General features: G+C 45.0%; 1 protein-coding gene across 2 annotated transcripts in view; it reads right to left on the bottom strand.

Moving 5' to 3' along the window:
- Nucleotides 1–21,921, bottom strand: part of LOC123773988 (ATP-binding cassette sub-family C member 12) — a 208,392-nt gene that overhangs the window by 175,619 nt on the left and 10,852 nt on the right. Inside the window, exon 2 of one of the 2 annotated variants that reach the window (XM_069318722.1) lies at nt 10,641–10,700. The exons of the other annotated variant lie outside the window; for it this stretch is intronic. The gene's annotated coding sequence lies outside the window, so the exon portion shown is untranslated. The remainder of the gene's footprint in view (nt 1–10,640; nt 10,701–21,921) is intronic. 2 annotated transcript variants of the gene reach the window in all.

Genomic DNA, 21,921 nt, shown 5'->3' with positions numbered 1-21,921 from the left:
ATATATATAATATCTAATTATACTTTGTTAGAATGTGTCGACAAGGTAAGAATTGGGACGGCTGCGGTGAGTATCAGTGTATCATTTGTTGTGCCGAGTCCATAGTGACTATGTTTTGATAGTCCTAGTGTCTTTAATCCATAGTGATTTGTAAAGTTTTGGGTCAAATTCCTTGTGATTTCAAATTTACCATACTGACTTTGAAGCATTTCACAGAAACCTTGGTTAATGCTGTTCTTACTCGTCTGCAACTATGGCAGTCTGGTGCAACGATGATCGACTGTTTACAACTTGTATATAATGCAAATATATATTACTGGTTCTCACACACCTCTTTTATATTCAACCGGTAAACCGGTGGTCTGATCCAGTTCCACCTCTTGCTTACCTGCTTCATACAGGTAAGCAAGGTAACCTGTATTAAGGAAGCAAGGAACGCTGCTTGATGGGGTTCTGGGAGTTGTTCTACTCCTCCAAGCCCTGAGGCCCGAGGCCAGGCTTCACTTCCGAGACCTTGGTCCAGCAGGCTGTTGCTTGGAGCGCCTCGCAGGCCAACATATCCGCCACAACCCGGCACTTCTTGAAGAACATTATCCAGTTTTCTCGCCAAGATATCACAAGAGTTATCACAAGATACCCTTACCGGGGGGGGGGGGGGATCTTGCACGACGGCTTCGTGGTGTTATTAAAACTCCCCAGTCACTTGTGTCCCACAAGGTGGCCCACAAGGTGGACCAAAAGGTGGACCAAAAGGTGGCCCACAAGGTGGCCCACAAGGTGGCCTACAAAGTACCCCCCCCCCCAACCTTGCTATACACATTTCCCCCTCCCCACCCTACTGGGATCGTAAAATGATACTGGTCCCATCTCTTTAGCCTGTTCTCCCCCCCGCACTCCCCCCACCCCCCCCCCCTGCCCCCCACGACCCTCCACAACCCCCCTTCGTGCAATTTTGAACACCCTCCCCCTCCTGTCTGGCTAGCCAACCCCACAACCCCCCCACCTCCTCCCCACTACATCATCCATACTTCCCCTCCATCAATACTCATTCATCTGTATACCCCCCATCTTAATTTTCCCCAAGGGCATATATACATACATTTTCGCATCCATATACATAGATGCGAAAATGTTTATTGAAGTCTGCATTGGATTCGTATAAGGAATTTTAAACATAATTGGCACGATGGTCGATGGCGTCTGGGGTAAAAACGAATTGGACTCTTAGGCGGTTCTGCTACGAGCTTAATGGACATCAGGAGACCCTAAATATAGGAAGATAGGGATCTGGGAGGACCCCGGGGGTACCTGGTTGGGCATGTAGGGGGGGAGGGGGAGTGGGGAAAGGGCATCAACATCTGCTGAGGGAATCTGGGCAGCAGTCCTGGGGGGGGGGGGGGATGTCAGCAGTTGATGAATGATGACTTACTGCCATCATTCAGGCAGCGGTGATTAATGTTGCACGAATGTTTTAGTATGACAAGATCGTCACGTCTATACCATCTTCAACCGAGCATATGACCATAAATACAGAGGACCATGACCAGTGAAGATGGGCCATATTAATGCCCCCATGGTCCTGATTTCGAGGGGCCCCTTGCCCCACTACAGTCACCAACAGTTTAACATCACCACTACACAACTACCACATGGACACAGACAGGATTACGGCATAACAAGCAGGAAAGTATCTATACAACATGGCGCTGCAGATGAACAAATCCACAAGGGCCGTGACGAGGATTCGAACCTGCGTCCAGGTTCTGCATCACGTTAGTGTGATCTCTGTGTGTAATGGCGCAGCGGCGCAAGCTGTGACCAACAGAGGCCGCTCAGCACGCAACATCAACACGAGGCAGGTGTGTAGGGAGGCAGGTGTGTAGAGAGGCAGGTGTGTAAAGAGATTTCATCAATGAACATTTTTATTTATGCAACCTCCCATACCCATCCCTTGGGTGGTGGAGAGTGTTACAGAGGCACATAATGGGCTCAGAGACTTCAATTTCTTTTCCAATTTTGCCCCGAGGGGCGAGTTTATTGGGCAGCGCCACTCATCCTGTGAGTGGACACACCGCCATAGTGACAGTATTGGGCACCGCCACTCATCCTGTGAGTGGACACACCGCCATAGTGACAGTATTGGGCAGCGCCACTCATCCTGTGAGTGGACACATCGCCATAGTGACAGTATTGGGCAGCGCCACTCATCCTGTGAGTGGACACACCGCCATAGTGACAGTATTGGGCAGCGCCACTCATCCTGAGAGTGAACACACCGCCATAGTGACAGTATTGGGCAGCGCCACTCATCCTGTGAGTGGACACACCGCCATAGCAGCATGTACAACACTCCCCAATAGGAAGAAAACCCGCTGGGTTGTTCATCCTCGTCAGGCTCGGAGACCACCCGCCTCTTGGGTGGCTTAATCTGCATCAATCCCTTCTCCCTCCCTCCCTCCACCCATACGCCAGTGTGACGTCACAGCTGGGGGTCTTACACAATTGGTCCTGAGCGTGACGTCAGAGAACAACATTCTCCACCCCCCCCCCACTATGGTAAAAGAGGGGGGGGGGACAGAGGAGGGGGAATTGGAGAAATATGAGCAGGAAAGCGAAGGAGAGGAAGAAGGAATAACAAGAGGAACAAGGAAGAGAACGAAATGTATAAAGAGAGAATATAAATATATATTTTATATATCATTAACTCTAGGACCCTTCGAGGATTCGAACCCAGGCCGCAGGGGGGTAGGGGAAGGTCTCCCGTCACTAGCACCGGTACCCTGACCACTACACCCGCGATCCTCTACAAGCTCTGGTTGGTGTTGGAACTCTTCTGTTCCACGACCAACCACCACTCGGCAACACCCGTGGCGAGTTCTGGGTCCAGTCATTTCATCTAATCTCCGAACATGCTAGGGGTCGCATTGAGTACATTTACATAACCTAAGAGGTCATAGTTACAGTGACACCTGTACTCTAGGACCATTCAAGCTTGGCTCACAAATGTACTCAGTGCTACAAAAAAAAAAAAACGTTTCTTGTACTCATCACGTAACTGATGTCACTTAGTGAAGAGATTAAGCAATAGATCAGCATGACATTAATGAAGAGATTAAGCAATAGATCAGCATGACATTAATGAAGAGATTAAGCAATAGATCAGCATGACATTAATGAAGAGATTAAGCAATAGATCAGCATGACATTAATGAAGAGATTAAGCAATAGATCAGCATGACATTAATGAAGAGATTAAGCAATAGATCAGCATGACATTAATGAAGAGATTAAGCAATAGATCAGCATGACATTAATGAAGAGATTAAGCAATAGATCAGCATGACATTAATGAAGAGATTAAGCAATAGATCAGCATGACATTAATGAAGAGATTAAGCAATAGATCAGCATGACATTAGTGAAGAGATTAAGCAATAGATCAGCATGACATTAATGAAGAGATTAAGCAATAGATCAGCATGACATTAATGAAGAGATTAAGCAATAGATCAGCATCAGTAATGACATTATCTAAAAAAAATATTATCTCTACCACTATACCACTACCAATGATGGTGGCAAAATTGTCATTTGCCGAGATGTTTGTCTCAATTTTTGTTTAAGTAATTGAAAGCAGTGGTCTGGTAACTACCAACCACCGAATCTCTCCTTTCTTCGCCCAAACTACATCTGCTCTACTCCACAAATTCCTTGAGCTGGCCAGAGTTGGTAGAGGCGTAGGAGTCAGCAGCCTCGTACAAATATGTAATGGTTTGACATTATTCGGCGGCACAGCCTTGTGTATGTCCAGTGTTTTAAGGAGACGACAAACTTCATCCTGTTGACTAACCAGGAGGGAGCCGGTCGGCCGAGCGGACAGCACGTGGAACTTGTGATCCTGTGGTCCTGGGTTCGATCCCAGGCGCCAGCGAGAAACAATGGGCAGAGTTTTTTTTCACCCTATGCCCCTGCTACCTAGCAGTAAAATAGGTACCTGGGTGTTAGTCAGCTGTCACGGGCTGCTTCCTGGGGGTGGAGGCCTGGTCGAGGACCGGGCCGCGGGGACACTAAAGCCCCGAAATCATCTCAAGATAACCTCAAGATAACCACATCAGACAACTTTAACCCAGTTATTGGCTGAAGCCGTGGCTGTTGTCGGTTAAGAGATGAAGACTTGCATCTTGGCAACAAAATGATTACTCAGTAGGTCAGACTGGTTGATACCTGGTTGATGGGGTTCTGGGAGTAGTTCTACTTCCCAAGCCCGGCCCGAGGCCAGGCTTGACTTGTGAGAGTTTGGTCCACCAGGCTGTTGCTTGGAGCGGCCCGCAGGCCCACATATCCTCCACAGCCCGGTTGGTCCGGCACTCCTTGGAGGAAACAATCTAGTTTCCTCTTGAAGATTCTTGAAGACTCTTCCCTGTTTAGGGGTGGGATTGCTCGAGACCACCACACTTTGAATCCAAATCTCCATGATACAACTTTTTTTCTAGTTTCTGATCCGCCATCTGGATCTAACCCACTAGTGAACATCTTTCGTTACAGGACAAGTCGGTCCATAATTGTTTCTGTTTAAGTGTCGAAGGATGCCTCTTAAATCTCCTCCAGACCTTGTTCTTGGCATCACTAACACCTGGCAGTGATAACCGAGCCATGGCTGGTCAGAAACACTGCCTGTCAGCAACATACTTGTGCTCGAGGTCCAGTATCCGGCTGGTCAACACGTTTGCTTGGCTGCTCACGTCTCCCTGTAGGCATTCCATTCGGTTCCCCGTTGAGTGAAGGGCTGGCCAGTTGCCTCGTTACCAAAGGCAGGTTGTGCGAGCGGATTCCTCACCTCTTGTCTGTCGGGATGACAGAGCAACTACGGGCTCACCATAGCCCGTGCTACTTGGAACTTTTTGTTCTAAGTAGCGAATCTTAAACAACAATAATGAAGACAGTCTAAAGTAGTCTGGTTAATCCAATATATCCCAGGAGTCTGCAAAGAACTTTTTGACAGGATGAACAACCCAGCGGGTTTTCTTCCTATTGGGGAGTGTTGTACATGCTGCTATGGCGGTGTGTCCACTCACAGGATAAGTGGCGCTGCCCAATACTGTCACTATGGCGGTGTGTCCACTCACAGGATAAGTGGCGCTGCCCAATACTGTCACTATGGCGGTGTGTCCACTCACAGGATAAGTGGCGCTGCCCAATACTGTCACTATGGCGGTGTGTCCACTCACAGGATAAGTGGCGCTGCCCAATAAACTCGCCCCTCGGGGCAAAATTTAAAAATTTAAATTTAAACTTTTATGAGTTTGGAAGCTCACAAACGTTATCGAGGCTGGAAACTGCTAAGAGTTCATTAATGTCTTATCTGTCTCTGATGTTGCTGAGGTCAATTATAATAGGGTAGGAGTTATGTCGCATTAGTAGGGAGTCCAGACTGTTCCCCGCGGAGTTAATAGGGAAAGTACGCTGTCATTCAGGGGTCAGATTCACGAAAGCAGTTACGCAAGCACTTACGAACGTGTCCATCTTTCCTCAATCTTTGACGGCTTTGGTTACATTTATTAAACAGTTTACAAGCATGAAAACTTCCCATTCAACTGTTGTTATCGTTATAAACAGCCTCCTGGTGCTTCGGAGCTCATTAACTGTTTAATAATTGTAAACAAAGCCCCCGAAGATTGAGAAAAGATGTACAGGTTCGTAAGTGCTGGCGTAACTGCTTCGTGAATCTGGCCCCTGGGTTGTACATTACGCAATACTCTAAATGACGTTCCGGCATTTATGCATATATTGAACAATTTCTAGATGAATAGGGATGGCCACATCAATAGGTTAGGCGTGCACAGATTTTATTAAACTTCAAACCTACCTACTACCCCCCCCCCCCCTTCTCCCTCCCTCCCTCCGTGCAGCACCTTCTCCCTCCCTCCCTCCGTGCAGCAGGGTAACAATTATTGGTGGATTTCCACGACTCTCCCTCCCTCCCTCCCTCTCTCCCTCCCTCCCTCCCTCTCTCCCTCCCTTCCTTCCCCACATCCCTTTCCCCTACCTATTTCTTGGCTTCCGTTCCTACCATGTCTTCCTTCCGCTTACCTCGTCCTCCTCATCCTTCACCACCCTCAAGACTTAACCCACACAGCACCGCTCCTGTGCCAGGTAAGTCCACTACGGGCTCACCATAGCCCGTGCTACTTGCAACTTGTTCCGAGTAGCTGAGAATCTATAACAGCAAAATCAAGACTTAATTTCATCAGTTCACAAGCCGGGTAATGATGTTTATTTTGGTAACCGATTCCTCTCCACCCTCCCTACCTTTGCCCTCTTCTTCCCTCCCTACCTTTGCCCTCTTCTTCCCTCCCTACCTTTGCCCTCTTCTTCCCTCCCTACCTTTGCCCTCTTCTTCCCTCCCTACCTTTGCCCTCTTCTTCCCTCCCTACCTTTGCCCTCTTCTTCCCTCCTTCCCTTTACCTTCTTCTACCCCCCCCACTTCCCCTAATTCAGCTGCTTCTGAAGGGTACAGGAGTAGGACACGGAAGGGAAAAGGGAGAGAGAGAGGGGGGATTCTATCACAGTCTGCGGGCCGAGTGCTCGGTTGTTTCTCCAGACATTTGTGAAGAAATTGCTATCCCTGGAATTTGATTGACCAATCGATCTGCCTCGCTCTCCACGTCTCCCCTCTGAACGCTCCCCTCTGTCCCACCCCTCTTGACAGGTGCACATGTAGATGACTGACATCAATATTTTTTTCCCCTTACTACCTCCCCTCTTCTTCCCTAACCTTTCCCCCACTTCCACCCAGCGCCCTTCCCGCTCCATTTCATTCCGACCTCGCATATTCCTCTAGCCTGTCACCCTCTTCTCTCCCATACCCTTCAGATCACATCCTTCTCCTCCAATCAATGTTTACAAGGTGGATCCCAACCTTGTCGCACGCTTGCGTTTGAGAGAGAGAAAGAAAGAGATAAAGAGAGAGAGAGAGAGAAAAAGAGAGAGAGAGAGAGAGAGAGCATAATGCTGCATGCTAGAGCATTACAACCAAGCATACAAGCAGCGAAGCATCAGGAGACCACCACCACCACCAGCATGGGGTCCCAGGTGTTCAGTGCGCGGGTGGAGGCTTACACAGATGGTGCAACCCACTGTTCTGCCGACACACACTCAACCATATAGTGTCGGGGGTGTGTGTGTGTGGTGAGTAGCAATGCCCGCGGAGACGCCTCCCCCCTACACATGGTGACTTCCAACCCCCAGAACACCTCCTCCCCCCCCCCCCCCGCACGAAGACCGCGGTCTACAATACCCGCCTCGCGGGTCTAGACAACGGCAGCTATAACACCCAACAGCCAATCCCCAAACATGTGATCAATAAACATTACCGTATGTCTCATACCGCGCCAAAGCGTGTATAAAACTGTTTGTATCATCGTCAAATAATTTAATGTGACATTGCTACTCGAAGCGTCCTCGGCAGTTTCAGAATATACGGCCATAAAGGTGAAACCAACATGGGCAATGATAAATTTATGCAGTGGAAAGGGAAAACAGATGTGGGAGGGAAGGAGGGAGGGACAGTAGGGTGGGGAGGGAGAGAGGGACGGACAGTAGGGTGGGGAGGGAGAGAGGGACGGAGGGAGGGACAGTAGGGGGGGGACGGAGAGAGGGAGGGAGGGAGGGAGGGACAGTAGGGAGAGGGAGAGATGAGGGAGGGAGTAGAAACAAGGGCAATACTACAAGCAATTGTGGTGGCAACAGTGGTCGATGGGGGATCCGGTCTGCGAGTCCTTCCCTTGCTCCCACCACCTCCACGACCACACAGTAACTACGACCACCACGCCAGTAACTACGACCACCACGACTACTGCTACAAATACTACCCCTCTTGTTTAATCACTATTGCCGCTGCCAAGGCTGAGATGTCCTTATCTCCAAGTAAGGATCTTTTTGTTTGGTGGCCACCCCCCCCCCATAAGCCTCCGGGTTTACGCTTAGGCTCCCACACTTGCCCACCTGCCCTTTCTCGCCGCTTCTCTTCTTTCACAGACTAATTAAATCACCACTATTTTCTCTTCCACCTTCCATCATTTTCAGTCTTCTGTTTATCCTTCCCAACTCACAGTCACTTACTGTAGGTAGTTCATTAAACTCACTCCTTCCTACATACAGAAATCACACAAAAGTTTCCCTCCTATCCCAATGGTTTCCCTCCTTCCTATCACAATTGCGTCCCTCCCTAACCCAATGGCTTCCCTCCCTCCCTCAACCCCAATGGCTTCCCTCCCTCACCCGTAGTTACCTTTCTCCATCAGTTCTCTCTCTCACATTGATTCTAAGACTTTTCTTTCCTTGGTGCGACCTCCGCCTCCCTTTCTAGAGTTGCCTGTCTGTCCCATACATCACTAATAATTCACTATATTGTTTTTAACATATCTTTCCTCCGTATAATCTCTCTTACCTCCATATAAACCTTCCCCATTCCCCCTCTTCAAAAATAACATCAACTGATGTGCAGAGCTAAACACAAAACATTAAATGAATTCACATTTACTGCACGCTAAGAAACATTTAATCAAGAAGCGGAAATTGAAAGTACACTACTTTTGGCAACCGGAAACTTATTAAACAAAAAGCCACGAACGTCGCCACACAAACCTCAGCCCGGAGGCTACTGAAAGTGATCGTTGTTGTTGTTGTTGTTTTAGATTTAGTTACTCGACGAAATGTCCATGTAGCACGGGCTATGGTGAGCCCGTAAAGAGAGAGAAAGTTATGATTGATAAAGATTAAGCCACCATGAGGTGGCACGGGCATGAATAGCCCGCAAAAGAAAGTGATCGTTGTTTGTTGTTTCAGATTTAGCTACTCGGAACGAAGTGTCCATGTAGCACGGGCTATGGTGAGCCCGTAACCCCAAAGTGATCGATATTTTGGGCTTTTATACCATGCAAGTTGGGATGTTGCCAATTATGTTTCTTTCCCCCAATTCCATTAACTCGAGTAAATGTGCTTGTGCTCAAGTATTTAAGTGCAATTATAAGTACAGTACTATAGGACGGGAGACATCTCCCGTCACGCAGGGTGCAGTCGCACCTCCACAGATCTCCAGTATCAGCTCTTGATACTGGTAATGGCTCAAAAGGGCCACCACTTACGGGCTATTCATGCCCGTGCCACCTTTTGGGTGGCTTAATCTTCGTCAATCAATCAATCTTACGGTACTATATTACATATTTTGAGTTACTTGTCGCAGTCGGAAGCCTCAGTATAATTATTAGTGGTCCAGATTCCCAACGTTTCTGGCAATTGTCTGGTAAATTGATTTCATACGACATTTTCACGAATTAAAAGCATAAACAATTGCTTAGATTTTTTTTTAGTTACAGATACTGACATTTACAATTTTAACGAGTGCATAAGAACAAGAAAAACAAAAACAACGCCAAAACAAACAATACAGGATTATACACTACAATGAAAAACGAATAAAAATAAAAAAGACATTAATGATGAATGTTAGTGATAAACCGACGGGTAGTCTACGAGTATATATTTTAGGTACTCCTTAACATGTAAACTGTGATTAGCCTATCGGTTTACATTTGATCAGATTGGTTCTTCCCTCCCCCCCCCTCCCCCCCTCCACAGAGCAAAACCCGAATCCAACCAGCATTATGCCATTAAATTAATAATGCTAGGTAATCCAATAATGTCATACTGAAACAACAAACAATAATTCTCCAGCTCGTAAAAGCCGCGATCAATTTACCTTTCATCAGCTCTTAATTATTAATGGTTTTGTCGTAAATGGTGCACTTTTTTTTTGTTCTCCCTCGGGGCCTCGTAGCCTGGTGGATAGCGCGCAGGACTCGTAATTCTGTGGCGCGGGTTCGATTCCCGCACGAGGCAGAAACAAATGGGCAAAGTTTCTGTCACCCTGAATGCCCCTGTTACCTAGCAGTAAATAGGTACCTGGGAGTTAGTCAGCTGTCACGGGCTGCTTCCTGGGGTTGGAGGCCTGGTCGAGGACCGGGCCGCGGGGACACTAAAGCCCCGAAATCATCTCAAGATAACCTCCCTCTTAGCGGGCCGCAGGGCTAAATGGCCGAGACCCAACAGAAAAACACACCCTTTTCTAGCCTCAACCTGACGACCATATTTTGTTTCCCGCCTTCAATCCTATCCGCCAATCGTTCCTGTAGTCGCCTCTAATCTTCTCTTCCCTCTCCTCCGTTCGTCTAGTTACCTGGCAATTCAGTACCTCTGCGGAACCTTTCCTATTTAATACAAAGCAAATACAAACCGTCCAGGATGTATTTAATCATCAAATGATTAAAATGAAAGATAAAAAGAATAAAAATGCATCCGGGAGGTAATGCATCACTATGTATACCATATTTAAGGGCGAGAGATTAGACTTTTCCTTGTATGTATCAATGTACACTAACTGCTTTAGTCAGTCCATTACTAAAGCAGTGTACTAAATGATGTACATAGTGTACATCATTCAATGTACTGCCAGCTTCGCTATACTTGATATCGAAACATTAATACTTAATTGGAAACTTGTGGTTGAAGTAGTCACCACTAATTTACAAAAGTACAATTCTCCAGTAATAATTTTTTTGTCAAAGGCATAATTAGCTTACCAATGTTTTGGCCGTAGGCATTCGAAGAGGGCTATAGATAGATGACCTCGAGTGTCGCACCTGTAAGGAAAACCATGCTTTATTTAACCAAGAAAAAGGAGAAGACATTAACATATTTTAATTGCAATGATGATGATGGGTAAGACCACATTTTCCTCAAGATAAGGTATGTTAAAGTTAGCTTTATATCTTGTATATCACATTAATACACACGATGGTACACCAGAGGGCTGTATTAATAAATGATGATTCACGTGAGCTGTATTAATACACATGATCATACACCACAGAGCTGTGCATCCAGCGGTCGACCCCACAGACGCATTCATAAATTTTAAACATGCTGTTCCTTCAAAACGGGAATTTTCTTAAATATAAAATAATATTATAATATATTAGCATATTGTGCATATATAGGCATAGGTTAGGTTAGGTTAGGTGTTTAGGTTCCATTGGCGATTATTTGTATTTGTAGTACGTGGGTGAAGCATTTATAGCGTTGTGATTCGAACAAAATTCGTCAGTGAAGCACTTGTTCCGGATATGTTCGAACGTCAGCAGTTGTGAGTCGTGTGTAAACCGCTTTTCATTCATAAACAGGGGGGTTGGCGGGTGCATGGAATCACTTTTGAATCTTTGTTTGGAGGACTTAACATTGCAGGCGTTTACCAGGGTCTTGATGAGCAAAGATTCAAACACTCGAAGCCTCGCACGTCAAAAATACTATCTCTGTAAACTAGGGCATCCAAATTACTTTTACCAGTAAATACCATATTGACGAGTACTTGTATCCAAATTTAGAAATTACCGCGAAACTCTGATCACCCAGATACAAAAAAATATACACAGATGCCCTTCAGAGATTGCACGTGGAGAGCCTGCCAGCCAGCCACCTTTCCGCCCCCTCCCGCGCTTAACAGGCGCCGCTGTCAGCGCCCCGTCTCGACAAGCCGCAATCATGTTGTACACTGTTGACCAGACCACACACTAGAAATTGAAGGGACGACGACGTTTCGGTCCGTCCTGGACCATTCTCAAGTCGATTGTGAGAATGACTTGAGAATCGACTTGAGAATGGTCCAGGACGGACCGAAACGTCGTCGTCCCTTCAATTTCTAGTGTGTGGTCTGGTCAACATACTTCAGCCACGTTATTGTGACTCATCGCCTGCATGTTGTACACTCTCCCACAGCACAATGGCAGTAAAACTAGCAAAGTGACGAGGCTGCGGTGGCCACATGTGGGATCGCAAAAGAAGGTTTCAAGGGCAACAGATAATATATAACAAATGTAACACAAATAACTTGCATTTTAAATTTTATAAGGATAACAAAAATAACTTATTGGTTCCAAATTAAACCCCCGCAAAAATCTTAAAGGCTTAAAGAGGGTAGCTTCCGATGGCAACAGGCTTCCTCCCTGCCATCGCCGCGGCAACTAGAAGGTAAAGTCTGATAAAATATAGTTTGAAAACGTATTATAAATAAAGGTAGTGGGGGAAGCCTTCACAAGCCACCGACTTCCTGACCCGCCACGACCACCGGATACTCCAACAATCTGGTAAACTCAACAAAAACTAAATAGCAAACAATTACAAGGGGTAAATACCCCGTAAGGGGTTAGTATCTGATTATAACCACACACAACACACCAGGCGTTTTACACTGAATCCTAATATTTTTTCTTTATTAAATAATATACAATATAAAGATCATATTTACATCAATTATACACGGGTAAATACTGCACTTATTTTGTATATAATTCACAGAAAAAACTAATTTTCCATATTTACCTGCCCGAAACGCTGCGCGTACTAGTGGCTTTACAAGACTGTAATTACCATTTTATGTATCCTCACATTCCCAATGTACCTTCTTGTATATGCATAAATAAATAAATAAATAAATAAATAAATAAAATAAATAAATAAATAAAAAATTTATAAATAAATATCTTCACCGAGCATGAACCGTAAAACCCAAATGTTATACTTGATGCAGCCTCACAAGAACGTCAATATTTTGTCTACTGAATAACCCTCCTGCCTGCCTATCCACACACACAATGTAATCAGAAAGACGCATAATTATTGCATTCTTAATTTTCTTGCATTTTATGTCAATATGAAACATTAAAACCCTCATTAAATCCGCTCTAATGCTTGGTCCACATAAAGCTAAGTGTCATTAATTCTGTTTGCAAGAACAATTTTTTTTGCTTACAGAAATCAAATATATGAATATTATTCTCAATTTCAGTACATGGGTCACACCTATTGTTGTCCTTAATGCCCAACATCAACATATCATTAGTAGAGAGGGTCTCATGAATACAGAGGTACAATAGTTCACGTTGTTTTGAGAATACATTTAACATGGTTTGCCCCATACTGTATTACTCGCCAGTTAAAAAGCCTCCTCTAAACACAGAAATAACTCAAGTCAGCACAAGATTTTTCCTTGTTCAACCTTAATAAACTTCTGTCCTTTGCGTCTATTCAATTTGATCCACTCTCAGTTCAAGAGGGAACAGAACATAGTAACCAACCTGATACATACAGAGGTTCTACCAATGATATCTTTATCACGCCATTAAATGGGCAAACCATTCGGAAATACACAAAAATTTTACATCTCGCCAAAACCTTTACTCACTAATACTCTGGTTCAATTATCTCGGGATAACCAGATTCAAATCTTGAATATACTGTATGTTAAATGATTTTAAACTGACCTGGGGCCAGATTCACGAAAGCACTTACGAACGTGTACATCTTTCCTCAATCATTGACGGCTTTGGTTACATTTATTAAACAGTTTACAAGCATGGAAACTTCCCAATCAACTGTTGTTATTGTTATAAACAGCCTCCTGGTGCTTCGGAGCTCATTAACTGTTTAATAATTGGAAACAAAGCCGCCAAAGATTGAGAAAAGATGTACAGGTTCGTAAGTGTTTGCGTAAGTGCTTTCGTGAATATGGCTCCTGGCTCCTGATATTAGTAAACAAAAAAAATAGCCTCATCTGCTTCCTTACTGTTTTCTGAAGATGCCAACACATTGCATCACAACCAAAAAGGTCTTATGTAACTACACAATAAACCATTTTTTTGTTGGGGTCATTAACCAGAAAGGAAAGTTTACAGCTCAACTCTTTATGGTCTTATTGACCATTTTTTGTTGTCAGATGTGTAGCTATATTTTTTCTTTATATCCTCTCCGCTTTCAACGGGGACAGTTCGCAGTGTTCTTTCATCCACCTGAGTTATATGGATCTTGGGAGCTCTGTAGTGATGTCGGCCTCTTCGTCATCTTTATCCTCCATTTTATATCAGTAATGCTATAACCAGCCATTTTATATCAGTAATGCTATTCGTATTGCTCCGTTTTAATGTGGCTGCAATTCTCCCTAAAAAATGATAACCACCTCTTATCTCTATAGAAGCCGGAATGCTTGTTAACGCTTCCTTGATTCCCTTCGTCAACTATACATCAACTAATTATTATCGTCAATATTCCTCTCTCCTCAACTCACCACCACAAACACCCTCATTTTCCTAAACCCCCGCACCTCAAGACCCTTGCTCACACCTCCCTCTTCAGCTCCATTACAATTCACATCACATACCTTTACTTAATGCCTGTCGGCAAATTTTTTGAATGCTTCATTATTTGCGAGTAGAAAAAGATGTCTCCTCTTCAATAGAATAATCTTGACAATACAGTTTTTTTCCCCCTAAGACACAAAAGAGGGATTTGCTGGTCAAAAACCATCATATATTTGGGACATGGAGTCGAGAGATTTTAGTGGCTTTGCAGCAATGTGTCAATCACCAACATATTTACTTCCACAACCCATTTTGAAATTGAAATAAGTTTATTGAGGTAAAATACACACAAAGGGATGAGGTAGCTCAAGCTATTCTCACCCCGTTCAGTACAACGTGTTAGTACATACATACACATCCACAACCCATTGTACCTTATTGAGTATGTATGTATATATATGTATAATATATAAATTAGGGCTAACCCTGTTTCTGGCGTCGAAAGGCAGTGAGGAAAGATTATGGAGACGAGGAGTCACAATAACGTGGCTGAAATATGTTGACTAAACCACACACTTGAAAGTGAAGGGACGACGATTGTTGCCGCCGAAGGCGGCTAGTTTATTGTGCACCCCATACTCATCCTGTGAGCGGTAGCGCAAAAGCATTACAGAGGGCACAAAAGGTCTTTATCAGACCTCATCTTAGATTGTTACATAAACAATTTCTTCTATCCTTCACACCTTATAGTTACAATGTCAGCTAGTTACAGAGAAAGTGCTATTTCACGACGTTTCGGTCCGTCCTGGACTATTTCTCAAGTCATTCTCAAGTCACAACCGACTTGAGAATAGTCCAGGACAGACCGAAACGTCGTCGTCCCTTCACTTTCTAGTGTGTGGTTTGGTCAAAGATAATGGAGTTCACTGCCGAGTTCCGACAGCATTTTTAAAAGGCCTCAAAATATGACAACTTAGATGAGGCATTTATAAATAATTTACTCAATTTGGGAAATGTGGATTTTTTTGGTAAAGTTCTGGAGATTATATATTTTTACATATTATATATATTTCTTAAAGATATATAATTGGTAGGCAGAAGAACTGTGATGAAAATATTTACCCATTTAAAAGGAACATTCAGGATGTTGCATATGCAGTTTTTTCCAGATATATATAATGCCGATCAAATATGTACAGCATAGAGACGTGTGCCACCAGAGAATACTGTGCCAGGCTGTAGAGTTAGCAAGAACACTTTTTCCTTATGGTGTGCTAATGCAAGTGAAATATACAAACTAAACGCTTCTATTATTGTTAAGGCTGCAAAAGCAAGGTTATCTTGAGATCTTGAGATGATTTCGGGGCTTTAGTGTCCCCGCGGCCCGGTCCTCGACCAGGCCTAAACCCCCAGGAAGCAGCCCGTGACAGCTGACTAACACCCAAGTACCTATTTTACTGCTAGGTAACAGGGGCATAGGGTGAAAGAAACTCTGCCCATTGTTTCTCGCCGACGCCCGGAATCGAACCCAGGACCACAGGATCACAAGTCCAGCGTGTTGTCCGCTCGGCCGACCAGCTCCAAGGTCATTACAAAATAAAAAAAAACTGCCTGCAAAGACTTCCTCTGCTCTACTACCACCAAAAATAATGGCTACTTGATACCATCACAGGTTTATAGAGTAAAGGGATGCTTGCCCAGCGATTAATTTCAAGAACTGCTCCCCCTTCAGTCGGTCGGTCGGCCGAGCGGACAGCACGCTGGACTTGCGATCCTGTGGTCCCGGGTTAGATCCCGGGCGCTGGCGAGAAACAATGGGCAGAGTTTCTTTCAGCCTATGCCCCTGTTACCTAGCAGTAAAATAGGTACCTGGGTGTTAGTCAGCTGTCACGGGCTGCTTCCTGAGGGTGGAGGCCTGGTCGAGGACCGGGCCGCGGGGACACTAAAGCCCCGAAATCAAATCAAGATAACCTCAAGATAACCCCTTACCCCTCAAGAACAAGGTAGATCGGGATGCAGGGTTATCTGGGTGTCTAACTGGAATTCCATGAGTAGACGGGAAAGGTAAACAAACCTAATGTTTAGAAAAATTATACATTTTTGTACAAATTGAAATAGTTCTCATATGAGTGTTTGTATGGCGTTATTCTTACAGGAAATGTTTAATATAGCATTTCTTCAGTATACATCAACGCTCAGCAATGAAACAAAACCTTATCATATTGTAACCCAATAATTGAACCATGACTGATTACATGCTTAAAACTTATTAAAATATTAATAACACTATTAAATCAGACTTAATTTCGCGTTCTCGCCACCTAAAGCAACATGAAAGCTGACTGGATTCTAAACACCCGTTTATTTGTCGCTTTCCACCTACAGAAGAATGATCTTATGTGACATGTCGTCACTTAAGCCGAATCGGACGTATTCAAACACAAAGTAAACCACCTAACATGTTAACCTTATTCACATAGAAAATATATTTCTTAAGATGCTGATCTAACCTACATTCATTTAACCAGTAAGATGTAAACTCGGGCAAGAGTTGTCTGGTGACCCTAAGCTTTAGCCGGCGACCACAACCTCCCGTGGTACCCCAGCAACCAAACGTATGTAATCGTCAACAATCTATCTCAATCTGCTAAACCACCAGCCGGTCGTCGACTAGCCCCACTCCCTCCAACTGGGACAGAGTCGGGCGAGGCGAAAAGCTTTTGTGGCCATGGCTTGCCTCCTCCTCTGGGTAATAAACAATTATTCTATGTGAGAAGTTTTGCATATAGGGCTCCGCTGTAGCAAGACCCCTCAGTTCGGGTATTAGTCAGGTGGCGAACCTTTGAACCTTTTCCAGTTTAGTCTTATGTTTGACTAGATATGACTCCATGCTGGAGCCGCATACTCCAGGATTGGCCTGACATGTGGTATACAAAGTTCTGAATGATTCCTTACACAAGTTTCTAAAGGCCGTTCTTATGTTGGAACAATTATTGTTTCACCACACGTTGTTAACGAGTTAAACTGGTGAATTGGGAGAGCCCTTTGATATGGAATGATTTCCTCTGATACTAACACTGGGCTCATGATGTCCATGTGATCCCCTCAGTTGTGGTGCAGGAGCCCCATGAGCACAATATCCAAGAGTAACGTTAATTAAACGTTATTCTTGAATATAATCGCCTCCCTGTAACACAAGTTTGAACATTGTTCAAGATGATCAGCATACTCCTCCACATTAAATCTTTTCCCGTCATATCCAGTGATCAATCCAACAGTCAGTATCTATAGTACCGAAATTAATTAGTCTCATCTGTAATGCTAGATTTGGTGGGTCTGCCCCTTAGTGACATTACAACCACTACAGCTTCATTCTCTTCAAGCGTTTTAAATCTTTCGTCTCCTTAGAGCTATTTATGAACTATTCTGTAGAGAAGGAACAAGCAGTGAAGGCAAAATCCAGACAGGACATCTTCCCTATCGGCTGTCCTAGCTGGGGGTCTCCCTATCCTTCCTCCAGCCTCTTTGGGGGAGCTTCCTCTGAGGGAAACAAGTGGAAGTAATTATCAAAAGATGACACCCAACCGGGCTTCCTCTGAGGAAAAACAATTCCTACTAGTTACCTTTTATGATCTAGTAGACGTCTCCATCGTCGTTGTTGTTGTCATAGATTCAGCTACTCGGAACAAGTTCCAAGTAGCACGGGCTATGGTGAGCCCGTAACTTACCTGGCACAGGAACGGGGCAAGTAGCACGGGCTATGGTGAGCCCGTTGTGGACTTACCTGGCACAGGAGCGGTGCTGTGTCTGAGTCTCCACCACTAGTCTTCCTCTATATACGTGACAAGGGACCATTTTTCCTGCATGTCACATACTTCATGGTTTTACCTGTTCCTCTGGCCTTTTCTCCTAGACTACTCGTTTTCTAGCCCATTTTCTTTGACGCCTCATCCGTTTTCCTGGCTATGGGTTTTTACATCAGGCTGTTCCATCGTGATCAATCTTCGAACATTTACTTGGTAAATCTATGTAAAACTAACCTGTCTCACGACAGTCTAGTACCTGCTCTTGTTACCTATTGGAGGGTGAACAATCCAACGCTTGGTGAATTCTGCTTCATAATGACAGGAAGAGCCGATGTTAAAGGATCAAAAACTTCTCGCTTCTTGCTGCACCTTTCCACAAACTCAACATAGTTTGTCTGATATTGTAGCTTCTAAAATATTTTCTATACTTCCACAACTCAAGTTACACGAGTTTGTGAAAACAAATTTCTTATATTTGCAGTTGAGAACATCTCAACTTTCCGTAGACTCCAATTTTTACCTCACCTGTGGCAGTTTTAAACTATTAGCTCCTACAACATAGAGAAAGATACACAAACATTTAATAGGTACGTTCAATTAAGACACTCACAAAAAATATGAAACAAATTAGTTTGTTGAAATTCATGCATCACATTTTCCACTAGTACCAGTTTTTTCTGGTCAACAACTGGTAAACTTCCCCCCCCCCCGGGTATCATTTGTTTCTGATCAACTAAAATATTTTCTTCCCTTTCACAGCTTTCTTCTTTCGGTCACCATTTTCTGCTCCTGGACATCATTTCCTTCCGACTAATTTTTTTCTTTATTATGCACCCCATACCCATCCCGTGGGCGGTGGTGGCAAGTATTACAGAGGCACATACTCTGTTCAGGAACTGAACCCCATAGTTTATTTAGCTAAGCAAGTAAGTAATTATCAAAAGAAGGCACCAAACCGGGAAGGTTATGTAGCACCATCAAATGTGCGGAATAATCAGAGGGCACTAAATATCACCAAGGATGCGAATACAAGAACAAAAACGTATAAGGCAAACGATATCAAAAGTATCCGAGTCACCAAGAATTCTATCGAGGGACAGGTGACCGCGAGGGGCGGTCGGAAAGCAAGACACATGCTCGTCCTGGAAGTCAGGACATTCAAGAAGGATATGCACGACCGTAAGAGGGACAATGCAATTAGGACAATAAGGAGCAGGGCAGCGCTCCATCAAGTGACCATGAGTTAAGCGAGTATGGTCAATACACAACCTCGCCAGAGCCGTTTCCCATCGTCGGTTACAGTGGTAGGAGGACGGCCACGAGGAAACAACATTTAAGAGTACGTAGTTTGTTACCAGTAACAGACGACCAACAAGCCTGCCAACGGGTAAGGATGGAGGAATGGATAACCGGGTAAAAGTCGGAATAAGGAATACCTTTACGAGAGATGGGACAAGAGCGGACAGCTTCCCTGGCGGCAGCATCTGCATGCTCATTTAAAGAGACACCAATTTGGTTGGGAACCCAACAAAACTCAACCGACTTAAATTTACTGTGAACAAGAAACAGCCAATGCTGGATCTCGACAACTACTGGATGAACCGGATTAAAGGACCCCGAGAGTCATGAGGGCACTACGAGAGTCAACAACAACTACAAAGGAAGATTGACAACGAGAAAGCAGGAGACGAAGAGCATAGAGAATAGCATAAAGCTCCGCTGTGAAGATGCTAGTCTCCAGAGGTAAGGAACACACATAAGTGTGATCAGGAAAAACAACAGAGTAGCCAACACCGTCCGTAGACTTAGACCCATCGGTGAAGATGGAAACGGAGTGAGAGTGAAAAGAAAAGTGCTCAAGGAAAAGGCGTCTTAGAACCGTAGGAGGGGTAAAAGCTTAGTGATGCAGGTCAAGGATGTACAAAACTGCAGAAGGGGGGACTCTCCATGGGGGCAAAGAGGGAACAACACGAGGAGAAATATTAGAAATATGAACGGAAAGAGAATCCTGTAAGCGAGATAACCGAACAGAAAGAGGTAGGTGGTGAAGAGGAACAGGAACCGCAGAAGGGGTAAAAGTTAAAGCACGACAGAGGCAAGAGGAAGGATGGTGCAAGGACCGCGCAAAATAGTGAAGACAGTAGCGATCACAGCGATCCTAAAGAGAGATAGGAAGCCAGTGTCAACATACAAGCTGAGGACGGGAGTCGAACGAAACGCACCAGAACTGAGACGCAACCCAGTATGGTGCAAAGCGTCAAGATGGTGAAGAGTAGAAGGAGAAGCAGACGAGTAAGCAGGGCAACCATAATCGAGCTTAGACAGGACGAGAGAGGAATTTAAAGCAAGGAGAGTGCGCCTATCCGCTCCCCAAGAAGTATGGGACAATACCCGAAGGAGGATAAGGGCCTTAGAGCACTCAACACAGAGGTAAGAGATATGGGGAGACCAACACAAATGAGTGTCAAAGAATAACCCCAAAAGCTTCGCGGAATCTTTGTACTCAAGGGGACGACCATAAAGTGACAAAGAGGGACGAAGAACGACCCATTTCCGAGTAAAAGTCATGGCACAAGTCTTAGTAGTAGAGAACCTGAAGCCATGATCGGTGGCCCAAGACGACACGGCATCAATCGCAAGTTAAAGCCGGCGTTGAAGGAGAGGCGAATCATCACCCTGACAGCAAAGGGTAAGATCATCTACAGAGAGCGGAGAAGACGCCTGAAGGAAGAGAGGAAAGAAGAACATTGAGGGCAACCAGAAAATGAGTAGTGCTCAGAACACTACCCTGGGGCACACCTTCGTATTGCTGAAAAGAGGCAGAGAGAGCGGTACCAAGCCTCACCCGAAAGAAACGACGAAAGAGGAAGTTGCGGAAAAAGAGGGAGACAACCACGAAGGCTAAAAGAATGAATCTGGGATAGAATATGATATCGCCAAGTTGTGTCGTAAGCCTTTTCCAGGTCAAAAAGGACTGCAGGACAAAAAGGTTCACCAGGACATCTGTTGTGCTGCGGCACTTGCGGAAAGCAAATTGAGAAGGGGAGGAGGTGATGGTGTTCCAGGAACCACATCAGACAAACGTTAACCTAACGTTCAGAGAGTTTGCAGACACAACTTGTGAGGGCAATAGGGCGAAAGTCCATAGGGGATGTTCCCAGAGACCCTGGTTTGCGAACAGGGAGGACAACGTCATTGAGCCAGTCCTCAGGGACTGACGACGACTCCCAGATCTGATTATACAGACTCAGTAAATACTAAGACGTGCACAGAGGGAGATGGTGAAGCATCTCATAATTTGAATGCCATCGGAGCCCGCCACCGTAGAACCGCAGAGGGCCAGGGCAGAACGAAGTTCAGAGAGAGAGAGAGAGAAGGGATCATTATAGGGAAGCCGAAGATGAGTGCAGAAATCTAAAGGACGAGATTCAAGGCCAGGTTTATGAAGGAGGAAAGATTGGGGAAGATGAAGACCAGAGCTAACAGAAGAAAAGTGGGAACCCAGTTCGGTAGCGACCTGCAACAGGTCCGCCACAAGAGTACCACTGAGGTGAAGGACCGGCGAAACATCAGGAACGAACTTACCCGCTATCTTGCAGATACGCTTCCAGATCTGTGGCAGAGAAGTTTCAGACGTAATGGTGGAGACGTAAGATGCCAAACATTCACATTTAGCAGTACGGATGGCCCTACGGGCCACAGCACTCGCCTCCCGAAAGAAAAGAAAAGAATCGGTCATCTGCCGACGGCGGTGTCTCTTCCAGGCTGCACGCTTACAGCGGACAGCCTGAGCATAGTCCGCATTCCACCAGGGAATGCACTTCCGTGGACCCTGATAGGAAGAGCGAGGAATAGAGTGGAGGGCAGCATCGAAGACAGTCTCATGAAAAAGGAGGAGAGCGCGAGGGAGAGGCAGAAGGGAGAGG

The sequence above is a fragment of the Procambarus clarkii genome, chromosome 91 (assembly GCF_040958095.1).
Source record: "Procambarus clarkii isolate CNS0578487 chromosome 91, FALCON_Pclarkii_2.0, whole genome shotgun sequence".
NCBI lineage: Eukaryota > Metazoa > Arthropoda > Malacostraca > Decapoda > Cambaridae > Procambarus > Procambarus clarkii.
The sequence above is the reverse complement of the archived record's forward strand: the minus strand, read 5'-3'. Positions and strand labels throughout refer to the sequence as shown.